Source organism: Chiloscyllium plagiosum, unplaced genomic scaffold, assembly GCF_037043375.1.
Source record: "Chiloscyllium plagiosum isolate Xiang-an unplaced genomic scaffold, Cpla_swu_hap1 HiC_scaffold_40, whole genome shotgun sequence".
Taxonomy (NCBI): Eukaryota; Metazoa; Chordata; class Chondrichthyes; order Orectolobiformes; family Hemiscylliidae; genus Chiloscyllium; species Chiloscyllium plagiosum.
The window spans coordinates 36,714,754-36,736,269 of NW_028270178.1; the positions used below are offsets into that span (position 1 = coordinate 36,714,754).

Below are 21,516 nucleotides of genomic sequence, written 5' to 3' on the forward strand. Positions count from 1 at the left end.
CAGTGTGTCACAGCCCGGTCTCTCAGTGTATCACAGCCCGGTCTCTCAGTGTATCACAGCCCGGTCTCTCAGTGTATCACAGCCCGGTCTCTCGGTGTATCACAGCCCGGTCTCTCAGTGTATCACAGCCCGGTCTCTCAGTGTGTCACAGCCCGGTCTCTCAGTGTGTCACAGCCCGGTCTCTCAGTGTATCACAGCCCGGTCTCTCAGTGTATCACAGCCCAGTCTCTCAGTGTATCACAGCCCGGTCTCTCAGTGTGTCACAGCCCGGTCTCTCTGTGTGTCACAGCCCGGTCTCTCAGTGTGTCACAGCCCGGTCTCTCAGTGTATCACAGCCCGGTCTCTCAGTGTATCACAGCCCGGTCTCTCGCTGTGTCACAGCCCGGTCTCTCGGTGTGTCACAGCCCGGTCTCTCAGTGTATCACAGCCCGGTCTCTCAGTGTATCACAGCCCGGTCTCTCAGTGTATCACAGCCCGGTCTCTCAGTGTATCACAGCCCGGTCTCTCAGTGTATCACAGCCCGGTCTCTCAGTGTGTCACAGCCCGGTCTCTCAGTGTGTCACAGCCCGGTCTCTCAGTGTGTCACAGCCCGGTCTCTCAGTGTCTCACAGCCCGGTCTCTCAGTGTATCACAGCCCGGTCTCTCAGTGTATCACAGCCCGGTCTCTCAGTGTGTCACAGCCCGGTCTCTCAGTGTGTCACAGCCCGGTCTCTCAGTGTATCACAGCCCGGTCTCTCAGTGTATCACAGCCCGGTCTCTCAGTGTGTCACAGCCCGGTCTCTCAGTGTATCACAGCCCGGTCTCTCAGTGTGTCACAGCCCGGTCTCTCAGTGTGTCACAGCCCGGTCTCTCAGTGTGTCACAGCCCGGTCTCTCAGTGTATCACAGCCCGGTCTCTCAGTGTGTCACAGCCCGGTCTCTCGGTCTAGCACAGCCCGGTCTCTCAGTGTGTCACAGCCCGGTCTCTCGGTGTGTCACAGCCCGGTCTCTCAGTGTGTCACAGCCCGGTCTCTCAGTGTATCACAGCCCGGTCTCTCAGTGTGTCACAGCCCGGTCTCTCAGTGTGTCACAGCCCGGTCTCTCAGTGTGTCACTGCCCGGTCTCTCGGTGTATCACAGCGCGGCCTCTCAGTGTATCACAGCCCGGTCTCTCGGTGTGTCACAGCCCGGTCTCTCAGTGTATCACAGCCCGGTCTCTCAGTGTGTCACAGCCCGGTCTCTCAGTGTATCACAGCCCGGTCTCTCAGTGTATCACAGCCCGGTCTCTCAGTGTGTCACAGCCCGGTCTCTCAGTGTATCACAGCCCGGTCTCTCAGTGTGTCACAGCCCGGTCTCTCAGTGTATCACAGCCCGGTCTCTCAGTGTGTCACAGCCCGGTCTCTCAGTGTATCACAGCCCGGTCTCTCAGTGTGTCACAGCCCGGTCTCTCAGTGTGTCACAGCCCGGGGTCTCAGTGTATCACAGCCCGGTCTCTCAGTGTGTCACAGCCCGGTCTCTCAGTGTATCACAGCCCGGTCTCTCAGTGTATCACAGCCTGGTCTCTCAGTGTGTCACAGCCCGGTCTCTCAGTGTATCACAGCCCGGTCTCTCAGTGTGTCACAGCCCGGTCTCTCAGTGTGTCACAGCCCGGTCTCTCAGTGTATCACAGCCCGGTCTCTCAGTGTATCACCGGCCCGTCTCTCAGTGTGTCACAGCCCGGTCTCTCAGTGTATCACAGCCCGGTCTCTCAGTGTATCACAGCCCGGTCTCTCAGTGTGTCACAGCCCGGTCTCTCAGTGTATCACAGCCCGGTCTCTCAGTGTGTCACAGCCTGGTCTCTCAGTGTATCACAGCCCGGTCTCTCAGTGTATCACAGCCTGGTCTCTCAGTGTATCACAGCCCGGTCTCTCAGTGTGTCACAGCCCGGTCTCTCAGTGTGTCACAGCCCGGTCTCTCAGTGTGTCACAGCCCGGTCTCTCAGGGTGTCACAGCCCGGTCTCTCAGTGTATCACAGCCCGGTCTCTCAGTGTGTCACAGCCCGGTCTCTCAGTGTGTCACAGCCCGGTCTCTCAGTGTATCACAGCCCGGTCTCTCAGTGTATCACAGCCCTGTCTCTCAGTGTGTCACAGCCCGGTCTCTCAGTGTGTCACAGCCCGGTCTCTCAGTGTATCACAGCCTGGTCTCTCAGTGTGTCACAGCCCGGTCTCTCAGTGTGTCACAGCCCGGTCTCTCAGTGTGTCACAGCCCGGTCTCTCAGTGTGTCACAGCCCGGTCTCTCGGTGTGTCACAGCCCGGTCTCTCAGTGTATCACAGCCCGGTCTCTCAGTGTGTCACAGCCCGGTCTCTCAGTGTGTCACAGCCTGGTCTCTCAGTGTATCACAGCCCGGTCTCTCAGTGTATCACAGCCTGGTCTCTCAGTGTATCACAGCCCGGTCTCTCAGTGTGTCACAGCCCGGTCTCTCAGTGTGTCACAGCCCGGTCTCTCAGTGTGTCACAGCCCGGTCTCTCAGGGTGTCACAGCCCGGTCTCTCAGTGTATCACAGCCCGGTCTCTCAGTGTGTCACAGCCCGGTCTCTCAGTGTATCACAGCCCGGTCTCTCAGTGTATCACAGCCCGGTCTCTCAGTGTGTCACAGCCCGGTCTCTCAGTGTGTCACAGCCCGGTCTCTCAGTGTATCACAGCCTGGTCTCTCAGTGTGTCACAGCCCGGTCTCTCAGTGTGTCACAGCCCGGTCTCTCAGTGTGTCACAGCCCGGTCTCTCGGTGTATCACAGCCCGGTCTCTCGGTGTATCACAGCCCGGTCTCTCAGTGTATCACAGCCCGGTCTCTCAGTGTGTCACAGCCCGGTCTCTCAGTGTGTCACAGCCCGGTCTCTCAGTGTATCACAGCCCGGTCTCTCAGTGTGTCACAGCTCGGTCACTCAGTGTATCACAGCCCGGTCTCTCAGTGTATCACAGCCCGGTCTCTCAGTGTATCACAGCCCGGTCTCTCAGTGTATCACAGCCCGGTCTCTCAGTGTATCACAGCCCGGTCTCTCAGTGTATCACAGCCCAGTCTCTCAGTGTGTCACAGCCCGGTCTCTCAGTGTATCACAGCCCGGTCTCTCAGTGTGTCACAGCCCGGTCTCTCAGTGTATCACAGCCCGGTCTCTCAGTGTATCACAGCCCGGTCTCTCAGTGTGTCACAGCCCGGTCTCTCAGTGTATCACAGCCCGGTCTCTCAGTGTATCACAGCCCGGTCTCTCAGTGTGTCACAGCCCGGTCTCTCGGTGTATCACAGCCCGGTCTCTCAGTGTGTCACAGCCCGGTCTCTCAGTGTATCACAGCCTGGTCTCTCAGTGTGTCACAGCCCGGTCTCTCAGTGTGTCATAGCCCGGTCTCTCGGTGTATCACAGCCCGGTCTCTCAGTGTGTCACAGCCCGGTCTCTCAGTGTATCACAGCCTGGTCTCTCAGTGTGTCACAGCCCGGTCTCTCAGTGTGTCACAGCCCGGACTCTCAGTGTATCACAGCCCGGTCTCTCAGTGTATCACAGCCCGGTCTCTCAGTGTGTCACAGCCCGGTCTCTCGGTGTATCACAGCCCGGTCTCTCAGTGTATCACAGCCCGGTCTCTCAGTGTGTCACAGCCCGGTCTCTCAGTGTGTCACAGACCAGTCTTTCAGTGTATCACAGCCCGGTCTCTCAGTGTATCACAGCCCGGTCTCTCAGTGTATCACAGCCCGGTCTCTCAGTGTATCACAGCCCGGTCTCTCAGTGTGTCACAGCCCGGTCTCTCAGTGTGTCACAGCCCGGACTCTCAGTGTATCACAGCCCGGTCTCTCAGTGTATCACAGCCCGGTCTCTCAGTGTATCACAGCCCGGTCTCTCAGTGTGTCACAGCCCGGTCTCTCAGTGTATCACAGCCCGGTCTCTCAGTGTGTCACAGCCCGGTCTCTCAGTGTGTCACAGCCCGGTCTCTCAGTGTGTCACAGCCCGGTCTCTCAGTGTGTCACAGCCCGGTCTCTCAGTGTGTCACAGCCCGGTCTCTCAGTGTGTCACAGCCCGGTCTCTCAGTGTGTCACAGCCCGGTCTCGCAGGGAATCACAGCCTGGTCTCTCAGTGTATCACAGCCCGGTCTCTCAGTGTATCACAGCCCGGTCTCTCAGTGTGTCACAGCCCGGTCTCTCAGTGTGTCACAGACCAGTCTTTCAGTGTATCACAGCCCGGTCTCTCAGTGTGTCACAGCCCGGTCTCTCAGTGTGTCACAGCCCGGTCTCTCGGTGTATCACAGCCCGGTCTCTCGGTGTATCACAGCCCGGTCTCTCGGTGTGTCACAGCCCAGTCTCTCAGTGTGTCACAGCCCGGTCTCTCAGTGTGTCACAGCCCGGTCTCTCAGTGTATCACAGCCCGGTCTCTCAGTGTATCACAGCCCGGTCTCTCAGTGTGTCACAGCCCGGTCTCTCGGTGTATCACAGCCCGGTCTCTCAGTGTGTCACAGCCCGGACTCTCAGTGTATCACAGCCCGGTCTCTCAGTGTATCACAGCCCGGTCTCTCAGTGTGTCACAGCCCGGTCTCTCAGTGTGTCACAGCCCGGTCTCTCGGTGTATCACAGCCCGGTCTCTCAGTGTGTCACAGCCCGGACTCTCAGTGTATCACAGCCCGGTCTCTCAGTGTATCACAGCCCGGTCTCTCAGTGTGTCACAGCCCGGTCTCTCGGTGTGTCACAGTCCGGTCTCTCAGTGTGTCAAAGCCCGGTCTCTCAGTGTGTCACAGACCAGTCTTTCAGTGTATCACAGCCCGGTCTCTCAGTGTGTCACAGCCCGGTCTCTCAGTGTATCACAGCCCGGTCTCTCAGTGTGTCACAGCCCGGTCTCTCAGTGTATCACAGCCCGGTCTCTCAGTGTGTCACAGCCCGGTCTCTCAGTGTGTCACAGCCCGGTCTCTCAGTGTGTCACAGCCCGGTCTCTCAGTGTATCACAGCCCGGTCTCTCGGTGTATCACAGCCCGGTCTCTCGGTGTTTCACAGCCCGGTCTCTCAGTGTATCACAGCCCGGTCTCTCAGTGTATCACAGCCCGGTCTCTCAGTGTGTCACAGCCCGGTCTCTCAGTGTGTCACAGACCAGTCTTTCAGTGTATCACAGCCCGGTCTCTCAGTGTATCACAGCCCGGTCTCTCAGTGTGTCACAGCCCGGTCTCTCAGTGTGTCACAGCCCGGTCTCTCAGTGTGTCACAGCCCGGTCTCTCAGTGTGTCACAGACCAGTCTTTTAGTGTATCACAGCCCGGTCTCTCAGTGTATCACAGCCCAGTCTCTCAGTGTGTCACAGCCCGGTCTCTCAGTGTGTCACAGCCCGGTCTCTCAGTGTGTCACAGCCCGGTCTTTCAGTGTATCACAGCCCGGTCTCTCGGTGTTTCACAGCCCGGTCTCTCAGTGTATCACAGCCCGGTCTCTCAGTGTATCACAGCCCGGTCTCTCAGTGTGTCACAGCCCGGTCTCTCAGTGTATCACAGCCCGGTCTCTCAGTGTATCACAGCCCGGTCTCTCAGTGTATCACAGCCCGGTCTCTCAGTGTGTCACAGCCCGGTCTCTCAGTGTATCACAGCCCGGTCTCTCGGTGTTTCACAGCCCGGTCTCTCAGTGTATCACAGCCCGGTCTCTCAGTGTATCACAGCCCGGTCTCTCAGTGTATCACAGCCCGGTCTCTCAGTGTGTCACAGCCCGGGGTCTCAGTGTATCACAGCCCGGTCTCTCAGTGTGTCACAGCCCGGTCTCTCAGTGTATCACAGCCCGGTCTCTCAGTGTATCACAGCCTGGTCTCTCAGTGTGTCACAGCCCGGTCTCTCAGTGTATCACAGCCCGGTCTCTCAGTGTATCACAGCCGGGTCTCTCAGTGTGTCACAGCCCGGTCTCTCAGTGTGTCACAGCCCGGTCTCTCAGTGTATCACAGCCCGGTCTCTCAGTGTGTCACAGCCCGGTCTCTCAGTGTATCACAGCCCGGTCTCTCAGTGTGTCACAGCCCGGTCTCTCAGTGTATCACAGCCCGGTCTCTCAGTGTATCACCGCCCCGTCTCTCAGTGTGTCACAGCCCGGTCTCTCAGTGTATCACAGCCCGGTCTCTCAGTGTATCACAGCCTGGTCTCTCAGTGTATCACAGCCCGGTCTCTCAGTGTGTCACAGCCCGGTCTCTCAGTGTATCACAGCCTGGTCTCTCAGTGTATCACAGCCCGGTCTCTCAGTGTATCACAGCCCGGTCTCTCAGTGTGTCACAGCCTGGTCTCTCAGTGTGTCACAGCCCGGTCTCTCAGTGTATCACAGCCCGGTCTCTCAGTGTGTCACTGCCCGGTCTCTCAGTGTGTCACAGCCCGGTCTCTCAGTGTATCACAGCCCGGTCTCTCAGTGTGTCACAGCCCGGTCTCTCAGTGTGTCACAGCCCGGTCTCTCAGTGTATCACAGCCCGGTCTCTCAGTGTGTCACAGCCCGGTCTCTCAGTGTATCACAGCCCGGTCTCTCAGTGTATCACAGCCCGGTCTCTCAGTGTGTCACAGCCCGGTCTCTCAGTGTATCACAGCCCGGTCTCTCAGTGTGTCACAGCCCGGTCTCTCAGTGTATCACAGCCCGGTCTCTCAGTGTATCACCGCCCCGTCTCTCAGTGTGTCACAGCCCGGTCTCTCAGTGTATCACAGCCTGGTCTCTCAGTGTATCACAGCCCGGTCTCTCAGTGTGTCACAGCCCGGTCTCTCAGTGCGTCACAGCCCGGTCTCTCGGTGTATCACAGCCCGGTCTCTCAGTGTGTCACAGCCCGGTCTCTCAGTGTGTCACAGCCCGGTCTCTCAGTGTGTCACAGCCCGGTCTCTCAGTGTGTCACAGCCCGGTCTCTCGGTGTATCACAGCCCGGTCTCTCAGTGTATCACAGCCCGGTCTCTCAGTGTATCACAGCCCAGCCTCTCAGTGTGTCACAGCCCGGTCTCTCGGTGTATCACAGCCCGGTCTCTCAGTGTGTCACAGCCCGGTCTCTCGGTGTATCACAGCCCGGTCTCTCGGTGTATCACAGCCCGGTCTCTCAGTGTATCACAGCCCGGTCTCTCAGTGTGTCACAGCCCGGTCTCTCAGTGTGTCACAGCCCGGTCTCTCAGTGTATCACAGCCCGGTCTCTCAGTGTGTCACAGCCCGGTCACTCAGTGTATCACAGCCCGGTCTCTCAGTGTATCACAGCCCGGTCTCTCAGTGTATCACAGCCCGGTCTCTCAGTGTATCACAGCCCGGTCTCTCGGTGTATCACAGCCCGGTCTCTCAGTGTATCACAGCCCAGTCTCTCAGTGTGTCACAGCCCGGTCTCTCAGTGTATCACAGCCCGGTCTCTCAGTGTGTCACAGCCCGGTCTCTCAGTGTATCACAGCCCGGTCTCTCAGTGTATCACAGCCCGGTCTCTCAGTGTGTCACAGCCCGGTCTCTCAGTGTATCACAGCCCGGTCTCTCGGTGTATCACAGCCCGGTCTCTCAGTGTGTCACAGCCCGGTCTCTCGGTGTATCACAGCCCGGTCTCTCAGTGTGTCACAGCCCGGTCTCTCAGTGTATCACAGCCTGGTCTCTCAGTGTGTCACAGCCCGGTCTCTCAGTGTGTCATAGCCCGGTCTCTCGGTGTATCACAGCCCGGTCTCTCAGTGTGTCACAGCCCGGTCTCTCAGTGTATCACAGCCTGGTCTCTCAGTGTGTCACAGCCCGGTCTCTCAGTGTGTCACAGCCCGGTCTCTCGGTGTATCACAGCCCGGTCTCTCAGTGTATCACAGCCCGGTCTCTCAGTGTATCACAGCCCGGTCTCTCAGTGTGTCACAGCCCGGTCTCGCAGTGTATCACAGCCCGGTCTCTCAGTGTGTCACAGCCCGGTCTCTCAGTGTGTCACAGCCCGGTCTCTCAGTGTGTCACAGCCCGGTCTCTCAGTGTATCACAGCCCGGTCTCTCAGTGTGTCACAGCCCGGTCACTCAGTGTATCACAGCCCGGTCTCTCAGTGTATCACAGCCCGGTCTCTCAGTGTGTCACAGCCCGGTCTCTCAGTGTGTCACAGCCCGGTCTCTCAGTGTATCACAGCCCGGTCTCTCAGTGTGTCACAGCCCGGTCACTCAGTGTATCACAGCCCGGTCTCTCAGTGTATCACAGCCCGGTCTCTCAGTGTATCACAGACCGGTCTCTCAGTGTATCACAGCCCGGTCTCTCGGTGTATCACAGCCCGGTCTCTCAGTGTATCACAGCCCAGTCTCTCAGTGTGTCAAAGCCCGGTCTCTCAGTGTATCACAGCCCGGTCTCTCAGTGTGTCACAGCCCGGTCTCTCAGTGTATCACAGCCCGGTCTCTCAGTGTATCACAGCCCGGTCTCTCAGTGTGTCACAGCCCGGTCTCTCAGTGTATCACAGCCCGGTCTCTCGGTGTATCACAGCCCGGTCTCTCGGTGTATCACAGCCCGGTCTCTCAGTGTGTCACAGCCCGGTCTCTCAGTGTATCACAGCCTGGTCTCTCAGTGTGTCACAGCCCGGTCTCTCAGTGTGTCATAGCCCGGTCTCTCAGTGTATCACAGCCTGGTCTCTCAGTGTGTCACAGCCCGGTCTCTCAGTGTGTCATAGCCCGGTCTCTCGGTGTATCACAGCCCGGTCTCTCAGTGTGTCACAGCCCGGTCTCTCAGTGTGTCACAGCCCGGTCTCTCGGTGTATCACAGCCCGGTCTCTCAGTGTATCACAGCCCGGTCTCTCAGTGTGTCACAGCCCGGTCTCGCAGTGTATCACAGCCCGGTCTCTCAGTGTGTCACAGCCCGGTCTCTCAGTGTATCACAGCCCGGTCTCTCAGTGTGTCACAGCCCGGTCTCTCAGTGTGTCACAGCCCGGTCTCTCAGTGTATCACAGCCCGGTCTCTCAGTGTATCACAGCCCGGTCTCTCAGTGTATCACAGCCCGGTCTCTCAGTGTATCACAGCCCGGTCTCTCAGTGTGTCACAGCCCGGTCTCTCAGTGTATCACAGCCCGGTCTCTCGGTGTATCACAGCCCGGTCTCTCAGTGTGTCACAGCCCGGTCTCTCAGTGTATCACAGCCCGGTCTCTCAGTGTGTCACAGCCCGGTCTCTCAGTGTATCACAGCCCGGCCTCTCAGTGTATCACAGCCCGGTCTCTCAGTGTATCACAGCCCGGTCTCTCAGTGTGTCACAGCCCGGTCTCTCAGTGTATCACAGCCCGGTCTCTCAGTGTATCACAGCCCGGTCTCTCAGTGTATCACAGCCCGGTCTCTCAGTGTGTCACAGCCCGGTCTCTCAGTGTGTCACAGCCCGGTCTCTCAGTGTGTCACAGCCCGGTCTCTCAGTGTATCACAGCCCGGTCTCTCAGTGTGTCACAGCCCGGTCTCTCAGTGTGTCACAGCCCGGTCTCTCAGTGTATCACAGCCCGGTCTCTCAGTGTATCACAGCCCGGTCTCTCGGTGTATCACAGCCCGGTCTCTCAGTGTATCACAGCCTGGTCTCTCAGTGTGTCACAGCCCGGTCTCTCAGTGTATCACAGCCCGGTCTCTCGGTGTATCACAGCCCGGTCTCTCAGTGTATCACAGCCCGGTCTCTCAGTGTGTCACAGCCCGGTCTCTCGGTGTATCACAGCCCGGTCTCTCAGTGTGTCACAGCCTGGTCTCTCAGTGTATCACAGCCCGGTCTCTCGGTGTATCACAGCCCGGTCTCTCAGTGTATCACAGCCCGGTCTCTCGGTGTATCACAGCCCGGTCTCTCAGTGTGTCACAGCCCGGTCTCTCGGTGTATCACAGCCCGGTCTCTCGGTGTGTCACAGTCCGGTCTCTCAGTGTGTCAAAGCCCGGTCTCTCAGTGTGTCACAGACCAGTCTTTCAGTGTATCACAGCCCGGTCTCTCAGTGTGTCACAGACCAGTCTTTCAGTGTATCACAGCTCGGTCTCTCAGTGTGTCACAGCCCGGTCTCTCAGTGTGTCACAGCCCGGTCACTCGGTGTATCACAGCCCGGTCTCTCAGTGTGTCACAGCCCGGTCACTCGGTGTATCACAGCCCGGTCTCTCAGTGTGTCAAAGCCCGGTTTCTCAGTGTGTCACAGCCCGGTCTCTCAGTGTATCACAGCCCGGTCTCTCAGTGTGTCACAGCCCGGTCTCTCGGTGTGTCACAGTCCGGTCTCTCAGTGTGTCAAAACCCGGTCTCTCAGTGTGTCACAGACCAGTCTTTCAGTGTATCACAGCCCGGTCTCTCAGTGTGTCACAGACCAGTCTTTCAGTGTATCACAGCTCGGTCTCTCAGTGTGTCACAGCCCGGTCTCTCAGTGTGTCACAGCCCGGTCTCTCAGTGTATCACAGCCCGGTCTCTCGGTGTGTCACAGCCCGGTCTCTCAGTGTATCACAGCCCGGTCTCTCAGTGTGTCACAGCCCGGTCTCTCAGTGTGTCACAGCCCGGTCTCTCGGTGTGTCACAGCCCGGTCTCTCAGTGTATCACAGCCCGGTCTCTCGGTGTATCACAGCCCGGGGTCACAGTGTATCACAGCCCGGTCTCTCAGTGTATCACAGCCCGGTCTCTCAGTGTATCACAGCCCGGTCTCTCAGTGTGTCAAAGCCCGGTCTCTCAGTGTGTCACAGCCCGGTCTCTCAGTGTATCACAGCCCGGTCTCTCGGTGTTTCACAGCCCGGTCTCTCAGTGTGTCACAGCCCGGTCTCTCAGTGTGTCACAGACCAGTCTTTCAGTGTATCACAGCCCGGTCTCTCGGTGTTTCACAGCCCGGTCTCTCAGTGTATCACAGCCCGGTCTCTCAGTGTATCACAGCCCGGTCTCTCAGTGTGTCACAGCCCGGTCTCTCAGTGTATCACAGCCCGGTCTCTCAGTGTATCACAGCCCGGTCTCTCAGTGTATCACAGCCCGGTCTCTCAGTGTGTCACAGCCCGGTCTCTCGGTGTGTCACAGCCCGGTCTCTCAGTGTATCACAGCCCGGTCTCTCAGTGTATCACAGCCCAGTCTCTCAGTGTGTCACAGCCCGGTCTCTCAGTGTGTCACAGCCCGGTCTCTCAGTGTATCACAGCCCGGTCTCTCAGTGTGTCACAGCCCGGTCTCTCAGTGTATCACAGCCCGGTCTCTCAGTGTGTCACAGCCCGGTCTCTCAGTGTGTCACAGCCCGGTCTCTCAGTGTATCACAGCCCGGTCTCTCAGTGTGTCACAGCCCGGTCTCTCAGTGTATCACAGCCCGGTCTCTCGGTGTTTCACAGCCCGGTCTCTCAGTGTATCACAGCCCGGTCTCTCAGTGTATCACAGCCCGGTCTCTCAGTGTATCACAGCCCGGTCTCTCAGTGTGTCACAGCCCGGTCTCTCAGTGTATCACAGCCCGGTCTCTCAGTGTATCACAGCCCGGTCTCTCAGTGTGTCACAGCCCGGGGTCTCAGTGTGTCACAGCCCGGTCTCTCAGTGTGTCACAGCCCGGTCTCTCAGTGTGTCACAGCCCGGTCTCTCAGTGTGTCACAGCCCGGTCTCTCGGTGTATCACAGCCCGGTCTCTCAGTGTGTCACAGCCCGGTCTCTCAGTGTGTCACAGCCCGGTCTCTCAGTGTATCACAGCCCGGTCTCTCGGTGTGTCACAGCCCGGGGTCTCAGTGTGTCACAGCCCTGTCTCTCAGTGTATCACAGCCCGGTCTCTCAGTGTGTCACAGCCCGGTCTCTCGGTGTATCACAGCCCGGTCTCTCAGTGTGTCACAGCCCGGTCTCTCAGTGTGTCACAGCCCGGTCTCTCAGTGTGTCACAGCCCGGTCTCTCAGTGTATCACAGCCCGGTCTCTCGGTGTGTCACAGCCCGGTCTCTCGGTGTATCACAGCCCGGGGTCTCAGTGTATCACAGCCCGGTCTCTCAGTGTATCACAGCCCGGTCTCTCAGTGTATCACAGCCCGGTCTCTCAGTGTGTCACAGCCCGGTCTCTCAGTGTGTCACAGCCCGGTCTCTCAGTGTGTCACAGCCCGGTCTCTCAGTGTTTCACAGCCCGGTCTCTCAGTGTGTCACAGCCCGGTCTCTCGGTGTATCACAGCCCGGGGTCTCAGTGTATCACAGCCCGGTCTCTCAGTGTGTCACAGCCCGGTCTCTCAGTGTTTCACAGCCCGGTCTCTCAGTGTGTCACAGCCCGGTCTCTCAGTGTATCACAGCCCGGTCTCTCAGTGTGTCACAGCCCGGTCTCTCAGTGTATCACAGCCCGGTCTCTCAGTGTGTCACAGCCCGGTCTCTCAGTGTATCACAGCCCGGTCTCTCGGTGTATCACAGCCCGGTCTCTCAGTGTGTCACAGCCCGGTCTCTCAGTGTATCACAGCCCGGTCTCTCAGTGTGTCACAGCCCGGTCTCTCAGTGTATCACAGCCCGGCCTCTCAGTGTATCACAGCCCGGTCTCTCAGTGTATCACAGCCCGGTCTCTCAGTGTGTCACAGCCCGGTCTCTCAGTGTATCACAGCCCGGTCTCTCAGTGTATCACAGCCCGGTCTCTCAGTGTATCACAGCCCGGTCTCTCAGTGTGTCACAGCCCGGTCTCTCAGTGTGTCACAGCCCGGTCTCTCAGTGTGTCACAGCCCGGTCTCTCAGTGTATCACAGCCCGGTCTCTCAGTGTGTCACAGCCCGGTCTCTCAGTGTGTCACAGCCCGGTCTCTCAGTGTATCACAGCCCGGTCTCTCAGTGTATCACAGCCCGGTCTCTCGGTGTATCACAGCCCGGTCTCTCAGTGTATCACAGCCTGGTCTCTCAGTGTGTCACAGCCCGGTCTCTCAGTGTATCACAGCCCGGTCTCTCGGTGTATCACAGCCCGGTCTCTCAGTGTGTCACAGCCTGGTCTCTCAGTGTATCACAGCCCGGTCTCTCAGTGTATCACAGCCCGGTCTCTCAGTGTATCACAGCCCGGTCTCTCAGTGTATCACAGCCCGGTCTCTCAGTGTGTCACAGCCCGGTCTCGCAGTGTATCACAGCCCGGTCTCTCAGTGTGTCACAGCCCGGTCTCTCAGTGTGTCACAGCCCGGTCTCTCAGTGTGTCACAGCCCGGTCTCTCAGTGTATCACAGCCCGGTCTCTCAGTGTGTCACAGCCCGGTCACTCAGTGTATCACAGCCCGGTCTCTCAGTGTATCACAGCCCGGTCTCTCAGTGTGTCACAGCCCGGTCTCTCAGTGTGTCACAGCCCGGTCTCTCAGTGTATCACAGCCCGGTCTCTCAGTGTGTCACAGCCCGGTCACTCAGTGTATCACAGCCCGGTCTCTCAGTGTATCACAGCCCGGTCTCTCAGTGTATCACAGACCGGTCTCTCAGTGTATCACAGCCCGGTCTCTCGGTGTATCACAGCCCGGTCTCTCAGTGTATCACAGCCCAGTCTCTCGGTGTGTCACAGCCCGGTCTCTCAGTGTATCACAGCCCGGTCTCTCGGTGTATCACAGCCCGGGGTCTCAGTGTATCACCGCCCCGTCTCTCAGTGTGTCACAGCCCGGTCTCTCAGTGTATCACAGCCCGGTCTCTCAGTGTATCACAGCCTGGTCTCTCAGTGTATCACAGCCCGGTCTCTCAGTGTATCACAGCCTGGTCTCTCAGTGTGTCACAGCCCGGTCTCTCAGTGTATCACAGCCCGGTCTCTCGGTGTGTCACAGCCCGGTCTCTCAGTGTATCACAGCCCGGTCTCTCAGTGTATCACAGCCCGGTCTCTCAGTGTATCACCGCCCCGTCTCTCAGTGTGTCACAGCCCGGTCTCTCAGTGTATCACAGCCCGGTCTCTCAGTGTATCACAGCCTGGTCTCTCAGTGTATCACAGCCCGGTCTCTCAGTGTGTCACAGCCCGGTCTCTCAGTGTATCACAGCCTGGTCTCTCAGTGTATCACAGCCCGGTCTCTCAGTGTATCACAGCCCGGTCTCTCAGTGTGTCACAGCCTGGTCTCTCAGTGTGTCACAGCCCGGTCTCTCAGTGTATCACAGCCCGGTCTCTCAGTGTGTCACTGCCCGGTCTCTCAGTGTGTCACAGCCCGGTCTCTCAGTGTATCACAGCCCGGTCTCTCAGTGTGTCACAGCCCGGTCTCTCAGTGTGTCACAGCCCGGTCTCTCAGTGTATCACAGCCCGGTCTCTCAGTGTGTCACAGCCCGGTCTCTCAGTGTATCACAGCCCGGTCTCTCAGTGTATCACAGCCCGGTCTCTCAGTGTGTCACAGCCCGGTCTCTCAGTGTATCACAGCCCGGTCTCTCAGTGTGTCACAGCCCGGTCTCTCAGTGTATCACAGCCCGGTCTCTCAGTGTATCACCGCCCCGTCTCTCAGTGTGTCACAGCCCGGTCTCTCAGTGTATCACAGCCTGGTCTCTCAGTGTATCACAGCCCGGTCTCTCAGTGTGTCACAGCCCGGTCTCTCAGTGCGTCACAGCCCGGTCTCTCGGTGTATCACAGCCCGGTCTCTCAGTGTGTCACAGCCCGGTCTCTCAGTGTGTCACAGCCCGGTCTCTCAGTGTGTCACAGCCCGGTCTCTCAGTGTGTCACAGCCCGGTCTCTCGGTGTATCACAGCCCGGTCTCTCAGTGTATCACAGCCCGGTCTCTCAGTGTATCACAGCCCAGCCTCTCAGTGTGTCACAGCCCGGTCTCTCGGTGTATCACAGCCCGGTCTCTCAGTGTGTCACAGCCCGGTCTCTCGGTGTATCACAGCCCGGTCTCTCGGTGTATCACAGCCCGGTCTCTCAGTGTATCACAGCCCGGTCTCTCAGTGTGTCACAGCCCGGTCTCTCAGTGTATCACAGCCCGGTCTCTCAGTGTGTCACAGCCCGGTCTCTCAGTGTATCACAGCCCGGTCTCTCAGTGTATCACAGCCCGGTCTCTCAGTGTGTCACAGCCCGGTCTCTCAGTGTATCACAGCCCGGTCTCTCGGTGTATCACAGCCCGGTCTCTCAGTGTGTCACAGCCCGGTCTCTCGGTGTATCACAGCCCGGTCTCTCAGTGTGTCACAGCCCGGTCTCTCAGTGTATCACAGCCTGGTCTCTCAGTGTGTCACAGCCCGGTCTCTCAGTGTGTCATAGCCCGGTCTCTCGGTGTATCACAGCCCGGTCTCTCAGTGTGTCACAGCCCGGTCTCTCAGTGTATCACAGCCTGGTCTCTCAGTGTGTCACAGCCCGGTCTCTCAGTGTGTCACAGCCCGGTCTCTCGGTGTATCACAGCCCGGTCTCTCAGTGTATCACAGCCCGGTCTCTCAGTGTATCACAGCCCGGTCTCTCAGTGTGTCACAGCCCGGTCTCGCAGTGTATCACAGCCCGGTCTCTCAGTGTGTCACAGCCCGGTCTCTCAGTGTGTCACAGCCCGGTCTCTCAGTGTGTCACAGCCCGGTCTCTCAGTGTATCACAGCCCGGTCTCTCAGTGTGTCACAGCCCGGTCACTCAGTGTATCACAGCCCGGTCTCTCAGTGTATCACAGCCCGGTCTCTCAGTGTGTCACAGCCCGGTCTCTCAGTGTGTCACAGCCCGGTCTCTCAGTGTATCACAGCCCGGTCTCTCAGTGTGTCACAGCCCGGTCACTCAGTGTATCACAGCCCGGTCTCTCAGTGTATCACAGCCCGGTCTCTCAGTGTATCACAGCCCGGTCTCTCAGTGTGTCACAGCCCGGTCTCTCAGTGTGTCACAGCCCGGTCTCTCAGTGTATCACAGCCCGGTCTCTCAGTGTATCACAGCCCGGTCTCTCAGTGTATCACAGCCCGGTCTCTCAGTGTATCACAGCCCGGTCTCTCAGTGTGTCACAGCCCGGTCTCTCAGTGTATCACAGCCCGGTCTCTCGGTGTATCACAGCCCGGTCTCTCAGTGTGTCACAGCCCGGTCTCTCAGTGTATCACAGCCCGGTCTCTCAGTGTGTCACAGCCCGGTCTCTCAGTGTATCACAGCCCGGTCTCTCGGTGTATCACAGCCCGGTCTCTCAGTGTATCACAGCCTGGTCTCTCAGTGTGTCACAGCCCGGTCTCTCAGTGTATCACAGCCCGGTCTCTCGGTGTATCACAGCCCGGTCTCTCAGTGTATCACAGCCCGGTCTCTCAGTGTGTCACAGCCCGGTCTCTCGGTGTATCACAGCCCGGTCTCTCAGTGTGTCACAGCCTGGTCTCTCAGTGTATCACAGCCCGGTCTCTCAGTGTATCACAGCCCGGTCTCTCAGTGTATCACAGCCCGGTCTCTCAGTGTATCACAGCCCGGTCTCTCGGTGTATCACAGCCCGGTCTCTCAGTGTGTCACAGCCCGGTCTCTCGGTGTATCACAGCCCGGTCTCTCGGTGTGTCACAGTCCGGTCTCTCAGTGTGTCAAAGCCCGGTCTCTCAGTGTGTCACAGACCAGTCTTTCAGTGTATCACAGCCCGGTCTCTCAGTGTGTCACAGACCAGTCTTTCAGTGTATCACAGCTCGGTCTCTCAGTGTGTCACAGCCCGGTCTCTCAGTGTGTCACAGCCCGGTCACTCGGTGTATCACAGCCCGGTCTCTCAGTGTGTCACAGCCCGGTCTCTCAGTGTATCACAGCCCGGTCTCTCAGTGTGTCACAGCCCGGTCTCTCAGTGTGTCACAGCCCGGTCTCTCAGTGTATCACAGCCCGGTCTCTCAGTGTATCACAGCCCGGTCTCTCAGTGTATCACAGCCCGGTCTCTCAGTGTATCACAGCCCGGTCTCTCAGTGTGTCACAGCCCGGTCTCTCAGTGTATCACAGCCCGGTCTCTCGGTGTATCACAGCCCGGTCTCTCAGTGTGTCACAGCCCGGTCTCTCAGTGTATCACAGCCCGGTCTCTCAGTGTGTCACAGCCCGGTCTCTCAGTGTATCACAGCCCGGCCTCTCAGTGTATCACAGCCCGGTCTCTCAGTGTATCACAGCCCGGTCTCTCAGTGTGTCACAGCCCGGTCTCTCAGTGTATCACAGCCCGGTCTCTCAGTGTATCACAGCCCGGTCTCTCAGTGTATCACAGCCCGGTCTCTCAGTGTGTCACAGCCCGGTCTCTCAGTGTGTCACAGCCCGGTCTCTCAGTGTGTCACAGCCCGGTCTCTCAGTGTATCACAGCCCGGTCTCTCAGTGTGTCACAGCCCGGTCTCTCAGTGTGTCACAGCCCGGTCTCTCAGTGTATCACAGCCCGGTCTCTCAGTGTATCACAGCCCGGTCTCTCGGTGTATCACAGCCCGGTCTCTCAGTGTATCACAGCCTGGTCTCTCAGTGTGTCACAGCCCGGTCTCTCAGTGTATCACAGCCCGGTCTCTCGGTGTATCACAGCCCGGTCTCTCAGTGTATCACAGCCCGGTCTCTCAGTGTGTCACAGCCCGGTCTCTCGGTGTATCACAGCCCGGTCTCTCAGTGTGTCACAGCCTGGTCTCTCAGTGTATCACAGCCCGGTCTCTCGGTGTATCACAGCCCGGTCTCTCAGTGTATCACAGCCCGGTCTCTCGGTGTATCACAGCCCGGTCTCTCAGTGTGTCACAGCCCGGTCTCTCGGTGTATCACAGCCCGGTCTCTCGGTGTGTCACAGTCCGGTCTCTCAGTGTGTCAAAGCCCGGTCTCTCAGTGTGTCACAGACCAGTCTTTCAGTGTATCACAGCCCGGTCTCTCAGTGTGTCACAGACCAGTCTTTCAGTGTATCACAGCTCGGTCTCTCAGTGTGTCACAGCCCGGTCTCTCAGTGTGTCACAGCCCGGTCACTCGGTGTATCACAGCCCGGTCTCTCAGTGTGTCACAGCCCGGTCACTCGGTGTATCACAGCCCGGTCTCTCAGTGTGTCAAAGCCCGGTTTCTCAGTGTGTCACAGCCCGGTCTCTCAGTGTATCACAGCCCGGTCTCTCAGTGTGTCACAGCCCGGTCTCTCGGTGTGTCACAGTCCGGTCTCTCAGTGTGTCAAAACCCGGTCTCTCAGTGTGTCACAGACCAGTCTTTCAGTGTATCACAGCCCGGTCTCTCAGTGTGTCACAGACCAGTCTTTCAGTGTATCACAGCTCGGTCTCTCAGTGTGTCACAGCCCGGTCTCTCAGTGTGTCACAGCCCGGTCTCTCAGTGTATCACAGCCCGGTCTCTCGGTGTGTCACAGCCCGGTCTCTCAGTGTATCACAGCCCGGTCTCTCAGTGTGTCACAGCCCGGTCTCTCAGTGTGTCACAGCCCGGTCTCTCGGTGTGTCACAGCCCGGTCTCTCAGTGTATCACAGCCCGGTCTCTCGGTGTATCACAGCCCGGGGTCACAGTGTATCACAGCCCGGTCTCTCAGTGTATCACAGCCCGGTCTCTCAGTGTATCACAGCCCGGTCTCTCAGTGTGTCAAAGCCCGGTCTCTCAGTGTGTCACAGCCCGGTCTCTCAGTGTATCACAGCCCGGTCTCTCGGTGTTTCACAGCCCGGTCTCTCAGTGTGTCACAGCCCGGTCTCTCAGTGTGTCACAGACCAGTCTTTCAGTGTATCACAGCCCGGTCTCTCGGTGTTTCACAGCCCGGTCTCTCAGTGTATCACAGCCCGGTCTCTCAGTGTATCACAGCCCGGTCTCTCAGTGTGTCACAGCCCGGTCTCTCAGTGTATCACAGCCCGGTCTCTCAGTGTATCACAGCCCGGTCTCTCAGTGTATCACAGCCCGGTCTCTCAGTGTGTCACAGCCCGGTCTCTCGGTGTGTCACAGCCCGGTCTCTCAGTGTATCACAGCCCGGTCTCTCAGTGTATCACAGCCCAGTCTCTCAGTGTGTCACAGCCCGGTCTCTCAGTGTGTCACAGCCCGGTCTCTCAGTGTATCACAGCCCGGTCTCTCAGTGTGTCACAGCCCGGTCTCTCAGTGTATCACAGCCCGGTCTCTCAGTGTGTCACAGCCCGGTCTCTCAGTGTGTCACAGCCCGGTCTCTCAGTGTATCACAGCCCGGTCTCTCAGTGTGTCACAGCCCGGTCTCTCAGTGTATCACAGCCCGGTCTCTCGGTGTTTCACAGCCCGGTCTCTCAGTGTATCACAGCCCGGTCTCTCAGTGTATCACAGCCCGGTCTCTCAGTGTATCACAGCCCGGTCTCTCAGTGTGTCACAGCCCGGTCTCTCAGTGTATCACAGCCCGGTCTCTCAGTGTATCACAGCCCGGTCTCTCAGTGTGTCACAGCCCGGGGTCTCAGTGTGTCACAGCCCGGTCTCTCAGTGTGTCACAGCCCGGTCTCTCAGTGTGTCACAGCCCGGTCTCTCAGTGTGTCACAGCCCGGTCTCTCGGTGTATCACAGCCCGGTCTCTCAGTGTGTCACAGCCCGGTCTCTCAGTGTGTCACAGCCCGGTCTCTCAGTGTATCACAGCCCGGTCTCTCGGTGTGTCACAGCCCGGGGTCTCAGTGTGTCACAGCCCTGTCTCTCAGTGTATCACAGCCCGGTCTCTCAGTGTGTCACAGCCCGGTCTCTCGGTGTATCACAGCCCGGTCTCTCAGTGTGTCACAGCCCGGTCTCTCAGTGTGTCACAGCCCGGTCTCTCAGTGTGTCACAGCCCGGTCTCTCAGTGTATCACAGCCCGGTCTCTCGGTGTGTCACAGCCCGGTCTCTCGGTGTATCACAGCCCGGGGTCTCAGTGTATCACAGCCCGGTCTCTCAGTGTATCACAGCCCGGTCTCTCAGTGTATCACAGCCCGGTCTCTCAGTGTGTCACAGCCCGGTCTCTCAGTGTGTCACAGCCCGGTCTCTCAGTGTGTCACAGCCCGGTCTCTCAGTGTTTCACAGCCCGGTCTCTCAGTGTGTCACAGCCCGGTCTCTCGGTGTATCACAGCCCGGGGTCTCAGTGTATCACAGCCCGGTCTCTCAGTGTGTCACAGCCCGGTCTCTCAGTGTTTCACAGCCCGGTCTCTCAGTGTGTCACAGCCCGGTCTCTCAGTGTATCACAGCCCGGTCTCTCAGTGTGTCACAGCCCGGTCTCTCAGTGTATCACAGCCCGGTCTCTCAGTGTGTCACAGCCCGGTCTCTCAGTGTATCACAGCCCGGTCTCTCGGTGTATCACAGCCCGGTCTCTCAGTGTGTCACAGCCCGGTCTCTCAGTGTATCACAGCCCGGTCTCTCAGTGTGTCACAGCCCGGTCTCTCAGTGTATCACAGCCCGGCCTCTCAGTGTATCACAGCCCGGTCTCTCAGTGTATCACAGCCCGGTCTCTCAGTGTGTCACAGCCCGGTCTCTCAGTGTATCACAGCCCGGTCTCTCAGTGTATCACAGCCCGGTCTCTCAGTGTATCACAGCCCGGTCTCTCAGTGTGTCACAGCCCGGTCTCTCAGTGTGTCACAGCCCGGTCTCTCAGTGTGTCACAGCCCGGTCTCTCAGTGTATCACAGCCCGGTCTCTCAGTGTGTCACAGCCCGGTCTCTCAGTGTGTCACAGCCCGGTCTCTCAGTGTATCACAGCCCGGTCTCTCAGTGTATCACAGCCCGGTCTCTCGGTGTATCACAGCCCGGTCTCTCAGTGTATCACAGCCTGGTCTCTCAGTGTGTCACAGCCCGGTCTCTCAGTGTATCACAGCCCGGTCTCTCGGTGTATCACAGCCCGGTCTCTCAGTGTATCACAGCCCGGTCTCTCAGTGTGTCACAGCCCGGTCTCTCGGTGTATCACAGCCCGGTCTCTCAGTGTGTCACAGCCTGGTCTCTCAGTGTATCACAGCCCGGTCTCTCAGTGTATCACAGCCCGGTCTCTCAGTGTATCACAGCCCGGTCTCTCAGTGTATCACAGCCCGGTCTCTCGGTGTATCACAGCCCGGTCTCTCAGTGTGTCACAGCCCGGTCTCTCGGTGTATCACAGCCCGGTCTCTCGGTGTGTCACAGTCCGGTCTCTCAGTGTGTCAAAGCCCGGTCTCTCAGTGTGTCACAGACCAGTCTTTCAGTGTATCACAGCCCGGTCTCTCAGTGTGTCACAGACCAGTCTTTCAGTGTATCACAGCTCGGTCTCTCAGTGTGTCACAGCCCGGTCTCTCAGTGTGTCACAGCCCGGTCACTCGGTGTATCACAGCCCGGTCTCTCAGTGTGTCACAGCCCGGTCACTCGGTGTATCACAGCCCGGTCTCTCAGTGTGTCAAAGCCCGGTCTCTCAGTGTGTCACAGCCCGGTCTCTCAGTGTATCACAGCCCGGTCTCTCAGTGTGTCACAGCCCGGTCTCTCGGTGTGTCACAGTCCGGTCTCTCAGTGTGTCAAAACCCGGTCTCTCAGTGTGTCACAGACCAGTCTTTCAGTGTATCACAGCCCGGTCTCTCAGTGTGTCACAGACCAGTCTTTCAGTGTATCACAGCTCGGTCTCTCAGTGTGTCACAGCCCGGTCTCTCAGTGTGTCACAGCCCGGTCTCTCAGTGTATCACAGCCCGGTCTCTCGGTGTGTCACAGCCCGGTCTCTCAGTGTATCACAGCCCGGTCTCTCAGTGTGTCACAGCCCGGTCTCTCAGTGTGTCACAGCCCGGTCTCTCGGTGTGTCACAGCCCGGTCTCTCAGTGTATCACAGCCCGGTCTCTCGGTGTATCACAGCCCGGGGTCACAGTGTATCACAGCCCGGTCTCTCAGTGTATCACAGCCCGGTCTCTCAGTGTATCACAGCCCGGTCTCTCAGTGTGTCAAAGCCCGGTCTCTCAGTGTGTCAC

General features: G+C 58.5%; 1 protein-coding gene across 1 annotated transcript in view; it reads left to right on the top strand.

Annotated features, from left to right (window-relative positions):
• Nucleotides 1–21,516, top strand: part of LOC148138464 (thiosulfate:glutathione sulfurtransferase-like) — a 211,816-nt gene that overhangs the window by 115,918 nt on the left and 74,382 nt on the right. The window lies entirely within an intron of this gene.